The sequence below is a fragment of the Canis lupus genome, chromosome X (assembly GCF_011100685.1).
Source record: "Canis lupus familiaris isolate Mischka breed German Shepherd chromosome X, alternate assembly UU_Cfam_GSD_1.0, whole genome shotgun sequence".
NCBI lineage: Eukaryota > Metazoa > Chordata > Mammalia > Carnivora > Canidae > Canis > Canis lupus.
The window spans coordinates 46,637,548-46,653,255 of NC_049260.1; positions in this window are offsets into that span (position 1 = coordinate 46,637,548).

Below are 15,708 nucleotides of genomic sequence, written 5' to 3' on the forward strand. Positions count from 1 at the left end.
GAACCATAAGCCTGGTTAGTTGCTGAAGTGTGGTAAGCTCCACATTGTTTGCATGAAGGGAAAACAAGGTGCCTGTTGGTAGGGTGGCTAGATGTGTTAGGGGCAAGCCACTCCTTGGGGCATTTCCAGGCAGACTAGGTTGGGGGAATCCCTTGAACTGAGGCCCCAACCTTCCATGACTACTTCTCATCTAGCACCAGCATTTGAATTCTGTGATTCAAGAGGGTTCTGGTACCATTTATTCACAGCCTGTATCCTCAAGGGGGCTGCCATGTTGGGGGTCCGTTGGCTGAAATGATAATTATACCCCATTAAAATACAGTTAGCCACCTATAGGGGGCCTACCCCATCAAAGAGTGTCAAGAGGCCCTCAGGAGGGGATTGGAGTAGATGGCCCCAGGAACGCAATCATCTTCACCAGGGTTTGGGTTGTGCACATGATCTCTTTCCCAGCAATCTACCTGAAACTGAACATATTTGAAGGGAGTGGCCGTTAGATCCCTTCAGTCTTTTCTCCCAACCCCAAGCTGTCATGTCATCTTTGAACCCATAGCCACATCTCAGTCACCTCCTAATTTACCTATTCAAATCCTTAAGAGCAGAACAACATGATGGACTGGAGCAGGCTGCAGACTGATTGGCAGGAAAGTACAGCCCACTTCATTCTAGCCAAAGAAGATAATTAAGTACTACTTGAACACAAATTACACCAAACCCTGGAAACCTGTTAGTTCCTTTAACCTTCCATACAGATCTGCCAGTAAGGGATTAGTCTCTCCATAGGAAAGATCAACAGGCTCAGGAAGCTGTTAGGACATACTTAAGACATACTAAGTGTTGGTGCCAGGATTAGAACCCAGAGGTGATAAAAAGCTGTGTGTGGGTTCTTTCCTCTGCATTATACTATCTCCTTAACATTAATTAAGCACCTACTGGGCCTAAGGGGTGCCAGCCTCTATTATCAAGCCCTTTGAATGCATTCTTTTGTCAGTTTAAAAAACGGTCTTGCTAAAAATCCCACTTCAAGTCCTTTTGGATGGGGTCCAACTTATTACTATCTCATTATCAAACTCTCCTGGTAGGTAAATAATGTTACAATGAAAAAAATGGGATATAGATAGCTAAAGCTAAGGCCATTTTACAACTTCTATGGCATTTCATATTTGGACATTTTTATTTTTTATTTTTATTTTTAAATTTTTAAAATTTATTCATGAGAGACACACAGAGAGAGAAAGAGAGAGGCACAGGCACAGGCAGAGGGAGAAGAAGGCTCCATGCAGAGAGCCCGATGCAGTACTCGATCCCGGGACTCCAGAATCACTCCCTGGGGTGAAGGCAGGCTAAACCGCTGAGCCACCCAGGGATTCCCCGTAGTTGAACATTTTAAAAAAGATTTTATTTATTTATTCATGAGAGTCACAGGCAGAGATATAGGCAGGGGGAGAAGCAGGTTCCCTGTGGGGACCCTTCTGTGGGACTCGATCCCAGGATCCTGGGATCATGACCTGAGCCAAAGGCAGACATTCAACCACTGAGCCACCCATGTGCCCCTCATAGTTGAACATTTAAAATGTTTTCTAGTGCTCCTAAGAGATACTGGTAACCTCTAGACATAAGAGGTATCTTGAGTAAGAAAGAGCATGGGAGTGGTGCCTGGCTGGCTTAGTAGAGTATGCAACTTGTCTCTTGGTGAGTTCAGGCCCTGTGCCAGGCATAGAGCTTACTTAAAAAAAAAGCATGGGAACATAATTTGGCTTAAACAAGAACTAAAGCAGTCATGTCAGGATAAAAATGTGGGACCCCAAATTCTCTACAACATATCACAACTTTTTATTATTTTTTATTTTTTTAAGGATTTATTTTAGAGCTCTGGGGTGGGAGGGACAGAGAGAGGGAGATAATTTTAAGCAGATTCCCCAATGATAGTGGTGCCTGATGTGGGGCTACATCTCATGACCCCAAGATCATAACCTGAGCTGAAACCAAGAGTCAGCCACCTGGGTGCCACATCACAACTTTTTAAAAAAAGTGTTTCTTGAGTCTTTTCCCTAATTTTTAAAAAAGATTTTTATTTATTTGACATAAAGAGAGAAAGAGCACAAGCAGGGGGAGCGGCAGGCAGAGGGAGAGGGAGAAGCAGGCTCCCAGTTGAGCAGGGAGCCTGACGTGGGGCTCAATCCCAGGACCCTGGGATCATGACCTGAGCTGAAGGCAGATGCTTAACCAACTGAGCCACCCAAGTGCCCCTTTCCCTCATTTTAATTTTTTTCCTTTCCCTCATTTAAAAAAAAAAGTATTTTTTTAAAATTTTTTTGAGAAAGAGAATATGAGTGTGGGGAGGGGAGGGACCGAGGGAGAGGGAGGCAGAATCTTAAGCAGACTTTGGTTTGAGCATGGAGCCTGACACAGTCATGAGACCTCATGACCCTGAGATCATGACGTGAACTAAAACCAAGAGTTGGACACTAAAAGTACTGCACCACCCAGGTGCCCCAGCCTCATTTAAAATGTTTTTATTTAAATTCAATTTAGTTAACATATACTGAAAAATTAGTTTCAGAGGCAGAGTTTAGTGATTCATTAGTTGCATATAACACCCAGCACTCATTACATCACATGCCCTCCTTAATGCCCATCACCCAGTTACCCCATCCCCCTACCCATCTCCTCTCCAGCAACCCTGTTTGTTTCCTAAAGTGCAGCATCTCTCATGGTTTCCCTCCCTCTCTGTTTTCATCTTATTTTATTTTTTCCTTCCCTTCCCCTATGTTCATCTGTTTTGTTAATTAAATTCCACATATGATATGAGTGAAACCATATGGTATTTGTCTTTCTTTGACTGACTTATTTCCCTTAGCATAATACCCTGTAGTTCCATCCACATCATTGCAAATGGCAAGATTTCATTCTGATGGCTGAGTAATATTCCATTGTATATATATACATACATATATGAATTGATAAAGAAGATGTGTTGATGGACATCTGGGTTCTTTCCATATTTTGGCTATCGTGGACATTGTTGCTGTAACATTTGGGGTGCATGTGCTCCTTCAGATCACTACGTTTGTATCTTTTGGATAAATACCTAGTAGTGCAATTGCTGGGCTGTAGGGTAGCTCTATTTTTAACTTTTTGAGGAACCTCCATACTGTTTTCCAGAGTGGCTGTACCAGTTTGCATTCCCACCAAAAGTGTATGAGGGTTCCCCTTTCTCTGTCTGTATCCTTGCCAACATCTGTAATTTCCTAACTTGTTAATTTTAGCCATTCTGACCGGTGTGAGGTGCTATCTTATGGTAGTTTTGATTTGTATTTCCTTGATGCCGAGTGATGTTGAGCATTTGTTCTTGTGATGTTGGCCATTTATATGTCTTTGGAGAAATGTCTTTTCATGTCTAATGCCCATTTCTTGACTGGATTTTTTGTTTTTTGGCTGTTAAGTTTGATAAGTTCCTTATAGATTTTTCGATACTAGCCCTTTAACTGGTATGACATTTGTAAATATCCTCTCCCATTCCAGAGGTTGCCTTTTAGTTTTGTTAACTGTTTCCTTTGCTGTGCAAAAGCTTTTTATCTTGCCAAGGTCCCAATAGTTCATTTTTACTTTTGTTTCCATGGCCTTTGGAGACGTGTCTAGCCAGAAGTTGTGTCGTCCGAGGTCAAAAGGTTGTTGCCTCAGTTTCCCTCTAGGATTTTGATGGATTCCTGTCTCACATTTAATATTTGAGTCTACTTTTTTATACAGTATAAGAAAGTGGTCCAGTGTCATTCTTCTGAGTGTGGCTGTCCAATTTTCCCAACACCATTTGTTGAAGAGACTTTTTTTCCCATTGTATATTCTTTCCTGCTTTGTTGAAGATTACTTGACCATAGAGTTGAGAGTCCATTTCTGGGTTTTCTGTTCTGTTCCATTGATCCATGTGCCTGTTTTTGTGTCAGGACCATACTGTCATGATGATTATAGCTTTGTAATACAGCTTGAAATCTGGAATTGTGATGCCTCCAGCTTTGATTTTCTTTTCAACATTCCTTTGGCTATTCAGGGTCTTTTCTGGTTCCATACAAATTTTAGGATTGTTTGTTCCAACTCTGTGAAAAAAGCTGACAGTATTTTTGATAGGGATTGCATTGAATGTGTAGATTGCTCTGGGTAGCATAGACATTTTACAATATTTGTTCTTCCAATCCGTGAGCACAGATGTTTTTCCATTTCTCTGTGTCTTCCTCAATTTCTTTCAGAAGTGTTCTATAGTTTTAAGATTATAGATCCTTTACCTTTTCAGTGAAGTTTATTTCTAGGTATCTTATGGTTTTGGGTACAATTTTAAATGGTATTGACTCCTTGATTTCTCTTTCTTTTGCCTCCTTGTTTATGTATAGAAATGCAGCTGACTTCTGTGCATTGATTTTGTATCCTGCCAGTTTGCTGAATTCTTGTATGAGTGCTAGCAGTTTTGGGGGGAGTCTTGGATTTTCTACATAGAGTATCATGTCGTCTGTGAAGAGTGAAAGTTTGACCTCTTCTTTTCTTATGTGGGTGTCTTTTCTTTTTTTTTGTTGTCTGATTGCTGAGGCTAAGACTTCCAGTACTATGTTGAACAACAGTGGTGGGAGTGGACATCCCTGTCGTGTTCCTGACGTTGTGGGAAAACCTCTCAGTTTTACCCCATTAAGGATGATTATTTGCCATGGGTCTTTCATATATGACTTTTATGATATTGAGTTCTATTCCCTCTATCACTAAATGGCGGAGAGTTTTTTATGAAGAAAGGATGCTGTATTTTTCTTTTTCTGCCTCGATTGAAGAGATCATAAGGTTCTTGTCCTTTCTTTTATTAATGTGGTGTATCACATTGATTGCTTTGTGGATGTTGAACCACCTTTGTAGTCCAGGAATAAATCCCACTTGGTTGTGGCAAATAGTATACTGTTGGATCCTATTAGCTAGTATCTTGGTGATAATTTTTACATCCATATTCATCAGGTTTATTGGTCTGTAATTCTCCTTTTCAGTGAGGTCTTTGGTTTTGGGATCAAGGTAATGCTGGCCTCATAGGAAGAGTTTGGAAGTTTTCCTTCTATTTCGATTTTTGTAATGGTTTCAGAAGAATAGATATTAATTCTTTTTTTAAATGTTTGGTAGAATTCTACTGCAAAGCCATGTGTTCCAAGACTCTTGTTTGTTGGGAGATTCTTGATTACTGCTTCAGTTTTTTCATGGTTATGTATCTGTTCAGCTTTTCTATTTCTCCCTGTTTAAGTTTTGGTAGTTTATATGTTTCTAGGAACGTATCCATTTCTTCCAGATTGCTTGATTTATTGGCATATAGTTGCTCATAATATTCTTTTATAATTGTTTATGTTTCTTCTGTGTTGGTTGTGATTTCTCCTCTTTCTTTCATGATTTTATTTATTTGGGTCCATTTTGTTTTATTTTTGATAAGTCTGGCCAGCAGTTTATCAATCTTATTAATTCGTTCAAAGAACTAGCTCCTAATTTCATAGATCAGTTCTACTGGATTTTTGGATTTATATATAATTTATTTCTGCTCTAATATTTATTATTTCTCTTCTCCTGGTAAATAAAGCCTAGATTTAGGCTTAATTTGCTGTTCTTTTTCTAGCTCCTTTAGGTTTAAGATAAGGTTGTGTCTTTCAGACTTTTCTTGTTTCTTCAGGAAAGCATGTATTACTATATACTTCTCTCTCCTTTGTTTTTTTTTAATAAAATAATTTTTATTGGTGTTCAATTTACCAACATACAGAATAACACCCAGTGCTCATCCCGTCAAGTATCCCCCTCAGTGCCCGTCACCCACTCACCCCCACCCCCCGCCCTCCTCCCCTTCCACCACCCCTAGTTCGTTTCCCAGAGTTAGGAGTCTTTATGTTCTGTCTCCCTTTCTGATATTTCCCACACATTTCTTCTCCCTTCCCTTATATTCCCTTTCACTATTATTTATATTCCCCAAATGAATGAGAACATACACTGTTTGTCCTTCTCCGATTGACTTACTTCACTCAGCATAATACCCTCCAGTTCCATCCACGTTGAAGCAAATGGTGGGTATTTGTCGTTTCTAATGGCTGAGTAATATTCCATTGTATACATAAACCACATCTTCTTTATCCATTCAGCTTTCGATGGACACCGAGGCTCCTTCCACAGTTTGGCTATTGTGGACATTGCTGCTATAAACATTGGGGTGCAGGTGTCTCGGCGTTTCATTGCATCTGAATCTTTGGGGTAAATCCCCAACAGTGCAATTGCTGGGTCATAGGGCAGGTGTATTTTTAACTCTTTTTTTTTTTTTAGCTTTTTAAAACATTTTTATTCCTGCTTTATTTTTATTTTTATTTATTTTTTTTTTCCTGAAGAAAAGTGAGGACTTCAAAACGTGAATCTAGCTGTTTGAAATGGTTGGATATCTTATCATTATTGTTTTTTGATTTATTTAAAAATTTTTTTTAATTTATTTTTTATTGGTGTTCAATTTACCTCCACACAGTTTTCCAGAGTGGCTGTACCAGTTCACATTCCCACCAACAGTGTAAGAAGGTTCCCTTTTCTCCGCATCCTCTCCAACATTTGTTGTTTCCTGCCTTGTTAATTTTCCCCATTCTCACTGGTGTGAGGTGGTATCTCATTGTGGTTTTGATTTGTATTTCCCTGATGGCAAGTGATGCAGAGCATTTTCTCATATGCATGTTGGCCATGTCTACATCTTCCTCTGTGAGATTTCTGTTCATGTCTTTTGCCCATTTCATGATTGGATTGTTTGTTTCTTTGGTGTTGAGTTTAAGAAGTTCTTTATAGATCTTGGAAACTAGCCCTTTATCTGATACGTCATTTGCAAATATCTTCTCCCATTCTGTAGGTTGTCTTTTAGTTTTGTTGACTGTATCCTTTGCTGTGCAAAAGCTTCTTATCTTGATGAAGTCCCATAGTTCATTTTTGCTTTTGTTTCTTTTGCCTTCGTGGATGTATCTTGCAAGAAGTTACTGTGGCCAAGTTCAAAAAGGGTGTTGCCTGTGTTCTCCTCTAGGATTTTGATGGAATCTTGTTTCATATTTAGATCTTTCATCCATTTTGTTTCTCTCTCCTTCTATTCTGAATAATAATTTGCGGGATCAAGTGTTCTTGGGTGCATATTTTTCCCATTTATCATGTCAAAATATCATGGCCAATCCTTTCCTGCCTGCCAGGTCTTTGTGGGCTGGTCTGTTGCCAGCCTTATGTTTCTTTTCTTTTCTTTTAAAGATTTTATTTATTTGAGAAAGAGAGAAAGAGCAGAAGCAGGGAGAGCAGCAGAGGGAGAAACAGACTCCCTCCTGAGCAGGGAGCCTGATTCGAGGCTCTATCCCAGGACCCCAGGATCATGACTTGAGCCAATGGCAGACGCTTAACCAACTGAGTCACCCATGCACCCCCAGCCTTATGCTTCTAGCCTTGTAGGTTAAGGACCTCTTGTCTCCGAGCTGCTTTCAGGATTTTCTCTTGATCTTTGATATTTGCAAACTTACTATAATGTGGCAAGTTGTTGACCTATTTTTATTGATTTTAAGGGGGATTCTCTGTGCCTCCTGGACTTGAATGTTTGTTTCCTTCCCCAGAGTAGGGAAGTTCTTAGCTATAATTTCTTCAAATAAATCTGCCCTTTTCTCCTATTCCTCATCTTCTGGGACCCCTATTATCCATATATTATTTCTCTTTATGGGATCACTGAGTTCTCTAAGTCTCCCTTTGTGATATAATAGTTTTCTTTCTGTCTTTCAACTTCCTTATTTTCTATCATTTTGTCTTCTATATCTCTGAATCTTCTGCTTTGTTCAGCCTCATTTCATGGGCTCCACTTGGGACTGCATCTCAGTAATAGCATTTTTAATTTTAGCCTGACTAGATTTTAGTTCTTTTATCACTATAGTAAGGGGTTCTCTAAGTATCTTTTATGCCTTTTTTCAAGCCCAGCTAGTATCTTTATAATTTTTATTTTAAGTTCTAGTTCAGATATCTTAATTATTTTCTTAATTCCCTGACAGTGAGAACTACCTTCTGTTCTTTCTTTTGGAGTGAATTTCTCCATCTTGTCATTTTGTGCAGAAAAGAAAGGAAGAAAGAAAAAGAAGAAAGTCAAAAATGACAACAACAAGAACTTCAGGAAGTGTTTCTGGTGTATGTTTTTTACAGTCTACTATTGGGTTTTGGCTGCTCTTTCCCACTGGTCTGTCCTTTCTAGAGCTCCTCTGTGTCTGTATGGGAGAGTGTTTGGACCTTTAATTAGTTGTACCTTGATTTGCTTGTCAAGGTAAGGCTGTAAAAGTAAAAAGAGAAGAAAAGAACAAAAAAGAACAAAAAAGCCTGATCCAAGACAAAACAAAAAGGAACAAAAATGCAAACAAACAAACAAGAACCTATAAGCCTGATTCCAAAGAATAAGAAAGAAAGAAGGAAGAAAGAAGAAGGAAAGAAGAGGAAAAAAGCCATAAGAAGCCTGATTCAAAAAATAAGAGAAGGAAACAAAGCAACAAATGAACAAAAAATTATAAGCCTGATATAAAAAAAAGCAAAAAAGAATAAAACAAAAAATAATATAAAAGATAACAAATAAATAGAAAAATTAAAAATTAAAAATTTTAAAAATTAAGAAAAGAAAGAAAGAAGCAAGCCTTGTCCTATTTCCATAATAAGTTGATGTTTTGGCACATTTTTTGATCAGTAGACTTGATACATATGGGAGCCTGTGTTAATCTTCTGAGGGAGAAGTCTGCTGGGCTCGCTCACAAGCTGACTTGCCCTTGTAAAGATGCTTCAGCCAGTTACAGGGGAGTGGGGTGTAGTGTAAGGAACTCCTCTGGATGTACTATTCCTCTCTGAAGTTGGATTTTGCTGGTAGGTGGGCTTGGGGGGATCTGGAGGGGGTGGCGGTGGAGGAAGAATATGGCTTCACCCTGCCCTCTTGTTCCCAGGGAAGGGAACGCTCTGCCACTGCTGTTCAGGAGGCCCTCTCAGGGTAGTGAACAATCTCTTGTGTCCTGGGCTTTCATCAGTTCTATGCTCTTAACCTGTCTCTTCCCAGGTGTTGGTATGCCTGATGCTATAGATCTCCAGTATTTTATCTCTAGTGTGTGCTGGGACTCAAAACCCAAGTTGGTTTTTTTTTTTTTAAGATTTTATTTATTCGTGAGAGACAGAGAGGCAGAGACACAGGCAGAGGGAGAAGCAGGCTCCCCACAAGGAGCCTGATGGGGGACTCAGTCCTCGGACCCTGGGATCCCACCCTGAGCCAAAGGCAGATGCTCAATCACTGAGCCACCCAGGCATCCCCAAAACCCAAGTTTTTTTTTTTTTTAGGTGTTTATAGCCCTTTTTTAAAATAATAAATTTATTTTTTATTGGTGTTCAATTTGCCAACATACAGAATAACACCCAATGCTCATCCTGTCAAGTGCCCCCCTCAGTGCCCGTCACCCATACACCCCCACCCCCCGCCCTCCTCCCCTTCCACCACCCCTAGTTCGTTTCTCAGAGTTAGGAGTCTTTATGTTCTGTCTCCCTTTCTGATATTTCCTACCCTTTTCTTCTCCCTTCCCCCTTTAAAGGGCCTGGTATTGTGTGAGTCCACTCCCCTCCCTCGAAGGAGAGTCTCGTGGAGTGCCTAGCACCATTCTGTCCCTGAAAAGCAGTCACACAGTACTTATGCGGAGGCTAGAGTTTATTTAATGCTCAGCAAAAAGCTAGAACCAGGTTAGCATCTGAGCATGACTCTGTCCTCTACTCTGTTCTGTCTGAGAAAAGCAGTCATACAGAGGCTTGAATCTATTGCAGCAGACAGGGAAACGCAGCGGCCAGGTTATTTGCAGTCTGCACGTGTCTCTTCTCTCTGTTCAGTTCTGCCACACACAAGCAGCTGCTCTGTGCACAGACAGAGGTTTAAGCCTCTTGTGGCTCACAGCAAAAAGTTTTAAAAGGTTTTCTGCCCTGTGTGCAAACCTCTGACCCTACCGTTGAGCACCGCTTACTGGCTCCCGGCTGACTTTTGTCCTTGCAGAGGAAAAATATGGTCTTCCAAATGCACTCCAGAAAAGGGAGAGATCTCTCCCAATGCGACCGAGGGGATCTCCTTGACGCAAGTTATTTTACAATCCCCATCTGATGCACTCTCTTCCACTTTCTTCCACTCCCTGACTTTTTTGCTAAAAAAACAACTCCCTCAGCTTCGTGGTCAGTCTTTTATTTCCTCCACATCATGGCTCCAAACCTTGCATCTGCTATGTTCTCTTGCTCCAATAGTGAAGATTTTTAATCCTCAGATTGTATTCCTAGTTGTCCAAAATGGTTGGATATTGATCTAGTTGTGTTTGAAGGAGGCAAGCTCAGGGTCCCCACCATCTTAATTCCAGCCTCATTTAAAATTTTTAAATTTATTTTATTTTTTAAAAAAGATTGATTTACATTTCCTTACTGACTAGTGAGTTGAACATATTTTCATGTGCTTATTTGTCATTCATATATGTTCTTTGGCAAAGTGTTCAAATTTCTTACACATTTTTTTGGTTCAGTTTTTCTTCCACATTTTGTATTGGGTTCTTTTATTGTTGAGTTTTGATCATTCTATATATTTACATTAGATACAAGTTCTTTTTTTTTTTTTTAAAGATTTTATTTATTTATTCATGAGAGACATAGAGAGAAAGAGAGAGGCAGAGACGCAGGCAGAGGGAGAAGCAGGCTCCATGCAGGGAGCCTGACGTGGGACTCGATCCCAGATCTCCAGGATCATGCTCTGGGCTGAAGGCAGGCACTAAACCGCTGAGCCACCCAGGCTGCCCTAGATACAAGTTCTTTGTCAGGTATATGCTTTGTAACATTTTGACCCAGTTTGTGGTTTGCCTTTTCATTCTATAAAAGTGTCTTTATTTTCCATTCCCCAAACCTCTTTTAATAGATTTTTTAAAAATTTTTAATAATTGTGGTAAAATACATATAGCATAAAATTTACCATCTTAACCAGTTTTTCCCAAGGAAAAAAGTTTGCTGCATTTCAAAGTAGTAACTTCTTATGTTAGAGCACTGGCCAAAATTCAATACTGATACAAATATAAAGTTTTCAAGAGGTCAAGATATGTATGTCAGGCAATTTTTCTGAATTTCTTTTAAAGGCAGAATTGTTAAGCCATATGAAATAATTAGAAATAATGTATATTAATAACATATCTAAAGCCACAGTTCAAATTTAAGCTGAAAAGCCAAACCATGTAAAACATCTCAGCTAATATTTAGAACATTATACATATTTTCAATAACTTAAGTGAATGTCTATTGCACTTCTCATCTCCCAATCCCCCCAGGAAATATAACTTTTCTTTTTTACTAGATTTAATAAATCCAAATATTTACTCAGGAGATTCTGGCATTAACTGTAGCTGAGTTTAACAGAAATATGTAAAACCACAAAGATTTATCAAGTATTCACAAATGATTGCTTACAGCTATTATTTTTTTAACTTAAATTCAATTAATACGTAACATAATTATTGGTTCAAAGGTAGACGTCGGTGATTCTTCAGTCTTATATAATGCTCAGTGCTCATTATATCATGTGTCCTCCTTAATGTAAATGTCTTTCTTGGTTACATACAAATCTTAAGATTATTTGTTCCAACTCTGTGAAGAATGTCCATGGTATTTTGACAGGGATTGCATTGAATGTGTATATTGCTCTATGTGTAGCATAGACATTTTCATAATATTTATTCTTCCAACCCATGAGCATGGAATGTTTTTCCATTTCTTTGTGTCTTCCTCAATTTCTTTCATGAGTGTTCTATAGTTTTCTGAATACAGACTCTTTGCCTCTTTGGATAGGTTTATTCTCAGGTATTTTATGGTTTTGAGTGCAATTGTAAACGGGATTGACTCCTTAGTTTCTCTTTCTTCTGCCTCATTGTTCATGTATAGAAATGCAACTGACTTCTGTGCATTGATTTTATATCCTTCCAAGTTGCTGAATTCCTGTATGAGTTCTAGTAATTTTGGGGTGGAGTCTTTTGGGTTTTCCACATAGAGTATCATATAGAGTATCATATCATCTGCAACCATATTTCTATCTGTTGTGTGATTGCTGAGGCTAGGACTTCTTTTTTTTAAGATTTTATTTATTTATTCATGAGAGACAGGGAGAGAGGGAGAGAGAGAAAGAGAGAGAGAGAGAGAGAGAGAGAGAGAGAGAGAGAGGCAAAGACATAGGCAGAGGGAGAAGCAGGCTCTATGCAGGGTTCCTGATGTGGGACTCGATCCTGGGACTCCAGGATCATGCCCTGGGCCGAAGGCAGGTGCTAAACCGCTGAGCCACCCAGGGATCCCTGGGACTTCTAGTACTACGTTGAACAGATGTGTCACCACTGTGATAGTGGACATCCTTGTTGTGTTCCTGACCTTAGGGGAAAAGCTGTCAGAATGATATTCTCTGTGGGTTTTTCATAGATGATGTTTATGATATTGAGGTGTGTTCCCTCTATCCCTACACTGTGAAGTTTTAATCAAGAAAGAATGCTGTGGGGATCCCTGGGTGGCTCAGTGGTTTAGCACCTGCCTTTAGCCCAGGGTGTGATCCTGGAGTCCCAGGATTGAGTCCCACATTAGGCTCCCTGCATGGAGCCTGCTTTTTCCTCTGCCTGTGTCTCTGCTTCTGTGTGTGTGTGTCTCTCAGGAATAAATAAATAACATCTTAAAAAAAAGAAAGAATGCTGTTTTGTCAAATGCTTTTTCGTATCAATTAAGAGAATTGTATGGTTCTTGTCCTTTCTTTTATTCATATAGTGTATTTTATTGATTGATTTACAGATGTTGAACACCCCCCCCCCCTTGCAGTCCAGGAATAAATCCCACTTGGTGGTGGTAAATAATCCTTTTTTTTTTGTTGGTGTTCAATTTACCCACATACAGAATAACCCCCAGTGCCCGTCACCCAATCACTCCCACCCCCTGCCCTCTTCCCCTTCTACCACCCCTAGTTCGTTTCCCAGAGTTAGCAGTCTTTACGTTATGTCTCCCTTTCTGATATTTCCCACACATTTCTTCTCCCTTCCCTTATATTCCCTTTCACTATTATTTATATTCCCCACATGAATGAGAACATATAATGTTTGTCCTTCTCCGACTGACTTACTTCACTCAGCAATAATCCTTTTAATATACTGTTGGATCCTATTGGCTAATGTCTTGGTGAGAATTTTCATATCCATGTTCATCAGGGATATCGGCGTGAAATTTTTCTTTTTGGTGAAATCTTTGTCTGGTTTTGAGGTCAAGGTAACAGTGGCCTCATAGAAAGAGTTTGGAAGTTTTCCTTCCATTTCTATTTTTTTTAAAGATTTTATTCATTTATTCATGAGAGACAGAGAGAGAGAGAGGGAGGGAGGGAGAGAGAGAGAGAGAGAGAGAGGCAGAGACACAGGCACAGGGAGAAGCAGGCTTCATGCAGGGAGCCTGATACAGGACTTGATCCCGGGACTCCAGGGTCATGCCCTGGGCAGAAGGCAGGCGCCAAACCACTGAGCCACCCAGGGATTCCCTCCATTTCTATTTTTTGAAACAGATTCAGAAGAATAGGTATTAATTCATCTTTAATGTTTGTAGAGTTTCACTGGAAAGCCATTTGACCCTGAAGTCCTGTTTATTGGGAGGTTTTTTTATATTGCTTCAATTTCCTTGCTTGTAATGGGTCTCTCCAGGTTTTCTATTTCTTCCTGTTTCAGTTTTGGTAGTTATGTCTCTAAGAATGCATCCATTTCTTCCAGATTGCCTAATATGTTGGCATGTAGTTGTTCATAATATGTTCTTATAATTGTATTTCTTCGATGTTGATTGTGATCTCTCCTCTTTCATTTACGATTTTATTTACGTCCTTTCTCTTTTCTTTTTTTTTTTTTTTTTTTCTCTTTTCTTTTTGATAAGTCTGGCCAGGAGTTTATCAATCTCAACAATTCCTTCAAAAAACCAGCTCCTGGTTTTGTTGATCTGTTCCACTGTTCTTTTGGTTTCTATTTCACTGATTTCTGCTCTAATCATTATTATTTCTCTTCTCCTGGTGAGTTTAGGCTTTATTTGCTGTTCTCTCTCCAGCTCCTTTAGGTGTAAGGTTAGGTTGTATATTTGAGACCTTTCTTGTTTTTTGAGAAAGGCTTGTATTGCTATATACCTCTCTCTTAGGACTGCCTTTGCTTCATCTCAAAGGTTTTGAACAGTTGTATTTTCATTTTCATTTGTTTCCATGAATTTTTAAAATTCTTTAATTTCCTGATTGACCCATTCATTCTTTAGTAGGCTGCTCTTTAGCCTCCATGTATTGAGTTCTTTCCAAATTTCCTCTTGTGATTGAGTTCCAGTTTCAAAGCATTGTGGTTTGAAAATATGCAGGGAATGATCCCAATCTTTTGCTACCGGTTGAGACCTGATTTGTGACCCAGTATGTGATCTATTCTGGAGACTGTTCCTTGTGCAGTTGAGAAGAATGTGTATTCTGTTGCTTTAGGATGGAATGTTCTGAATATATCTGTGAAATCCATCTAGTCCAGTGTGACATTCAAAGCCTTTGTTTCCTTGTTGATCTTCTGCTTAGTTGAATTGTCCATTGCTGTGAGTCAGGCTTCCCCTACTATGATTGTATTATTATCAATATGTTTCTTTAATTTTGTTATTAATTGGCTTATATTAATAGCTGCTCCCATGTTAGAGGCATAAATATTTACAATTGTTAGATCTTCTTGTTGGATAAACCCTTTAATTATTATATAATGTCATTATTCATCTCTTATTATGCCGGTTCTTTCTGGCCTGCCAGGTATCTGTGGATAGATCTGCTGCCAGTCTAATGTTTCTATGCTTGTAGTTTATAGACCTCTTGTCCTCGGCAGCCTTCAGGATTTTCTTTGTTTCTGGGATTTGAAAGTTTCACTATTATATGTCAGGGTGTTGAGCTATTTTTATGGATTTTGAGGGGTTTCTCTGACTCCTGGACTTGGATGCCTGTTTCCTTCCTCAGATTAGAAACTTTCTCCATTATAATTTCCTCCAATATACTTTCTGCCCCTCTCATTCCTTTTCTTCTGGGCTCCACTTATTCTAATATTGTTTTGCTTTATGGTATCACTTATCTTGCGAATTTTGCCCTTGTGATCCAATAGTTGTTTATCTCTTTTTCAGCTTCTTTATTTTCCATCATTTTGTCTTCTATATTACTAATTATCTCTCTTGCCTCATTTATCCTAGCACTTAGAGCCTCCATTTTGTATTGCATGTCATTAATAGCCTTTTTGATTTCGACCTGATTAGATGTTAGTTCTTTTATTTCTCCAGAAAGGGACTCTATAGTTTCTTCTATGCTTTTTTCAAGCCTGGCTAATACCTTTATAATCATTATTCTGAACTCTAGTTCCAACACCTTACTTATGTTCCTGATTTGGTCCCTGGCAGTCAGTACTGCCTCTTGTTCTCTTTTTTGAGGTGAGTTTTTCCATCTTGTTATTCTGTCCAGAGAATAGATGAATGAGAAAAGAAAATACTAAAATGGCAACAACAACTCTAAAGAAATATACACTAAACAAATCAGAAGAGACCTGAAACTGAAAAAAAAAGAAAGACAATACAATCAGACAGGTGAACAGAATAGAGCAATACACTGGATCCTGTGTATATTTTGGT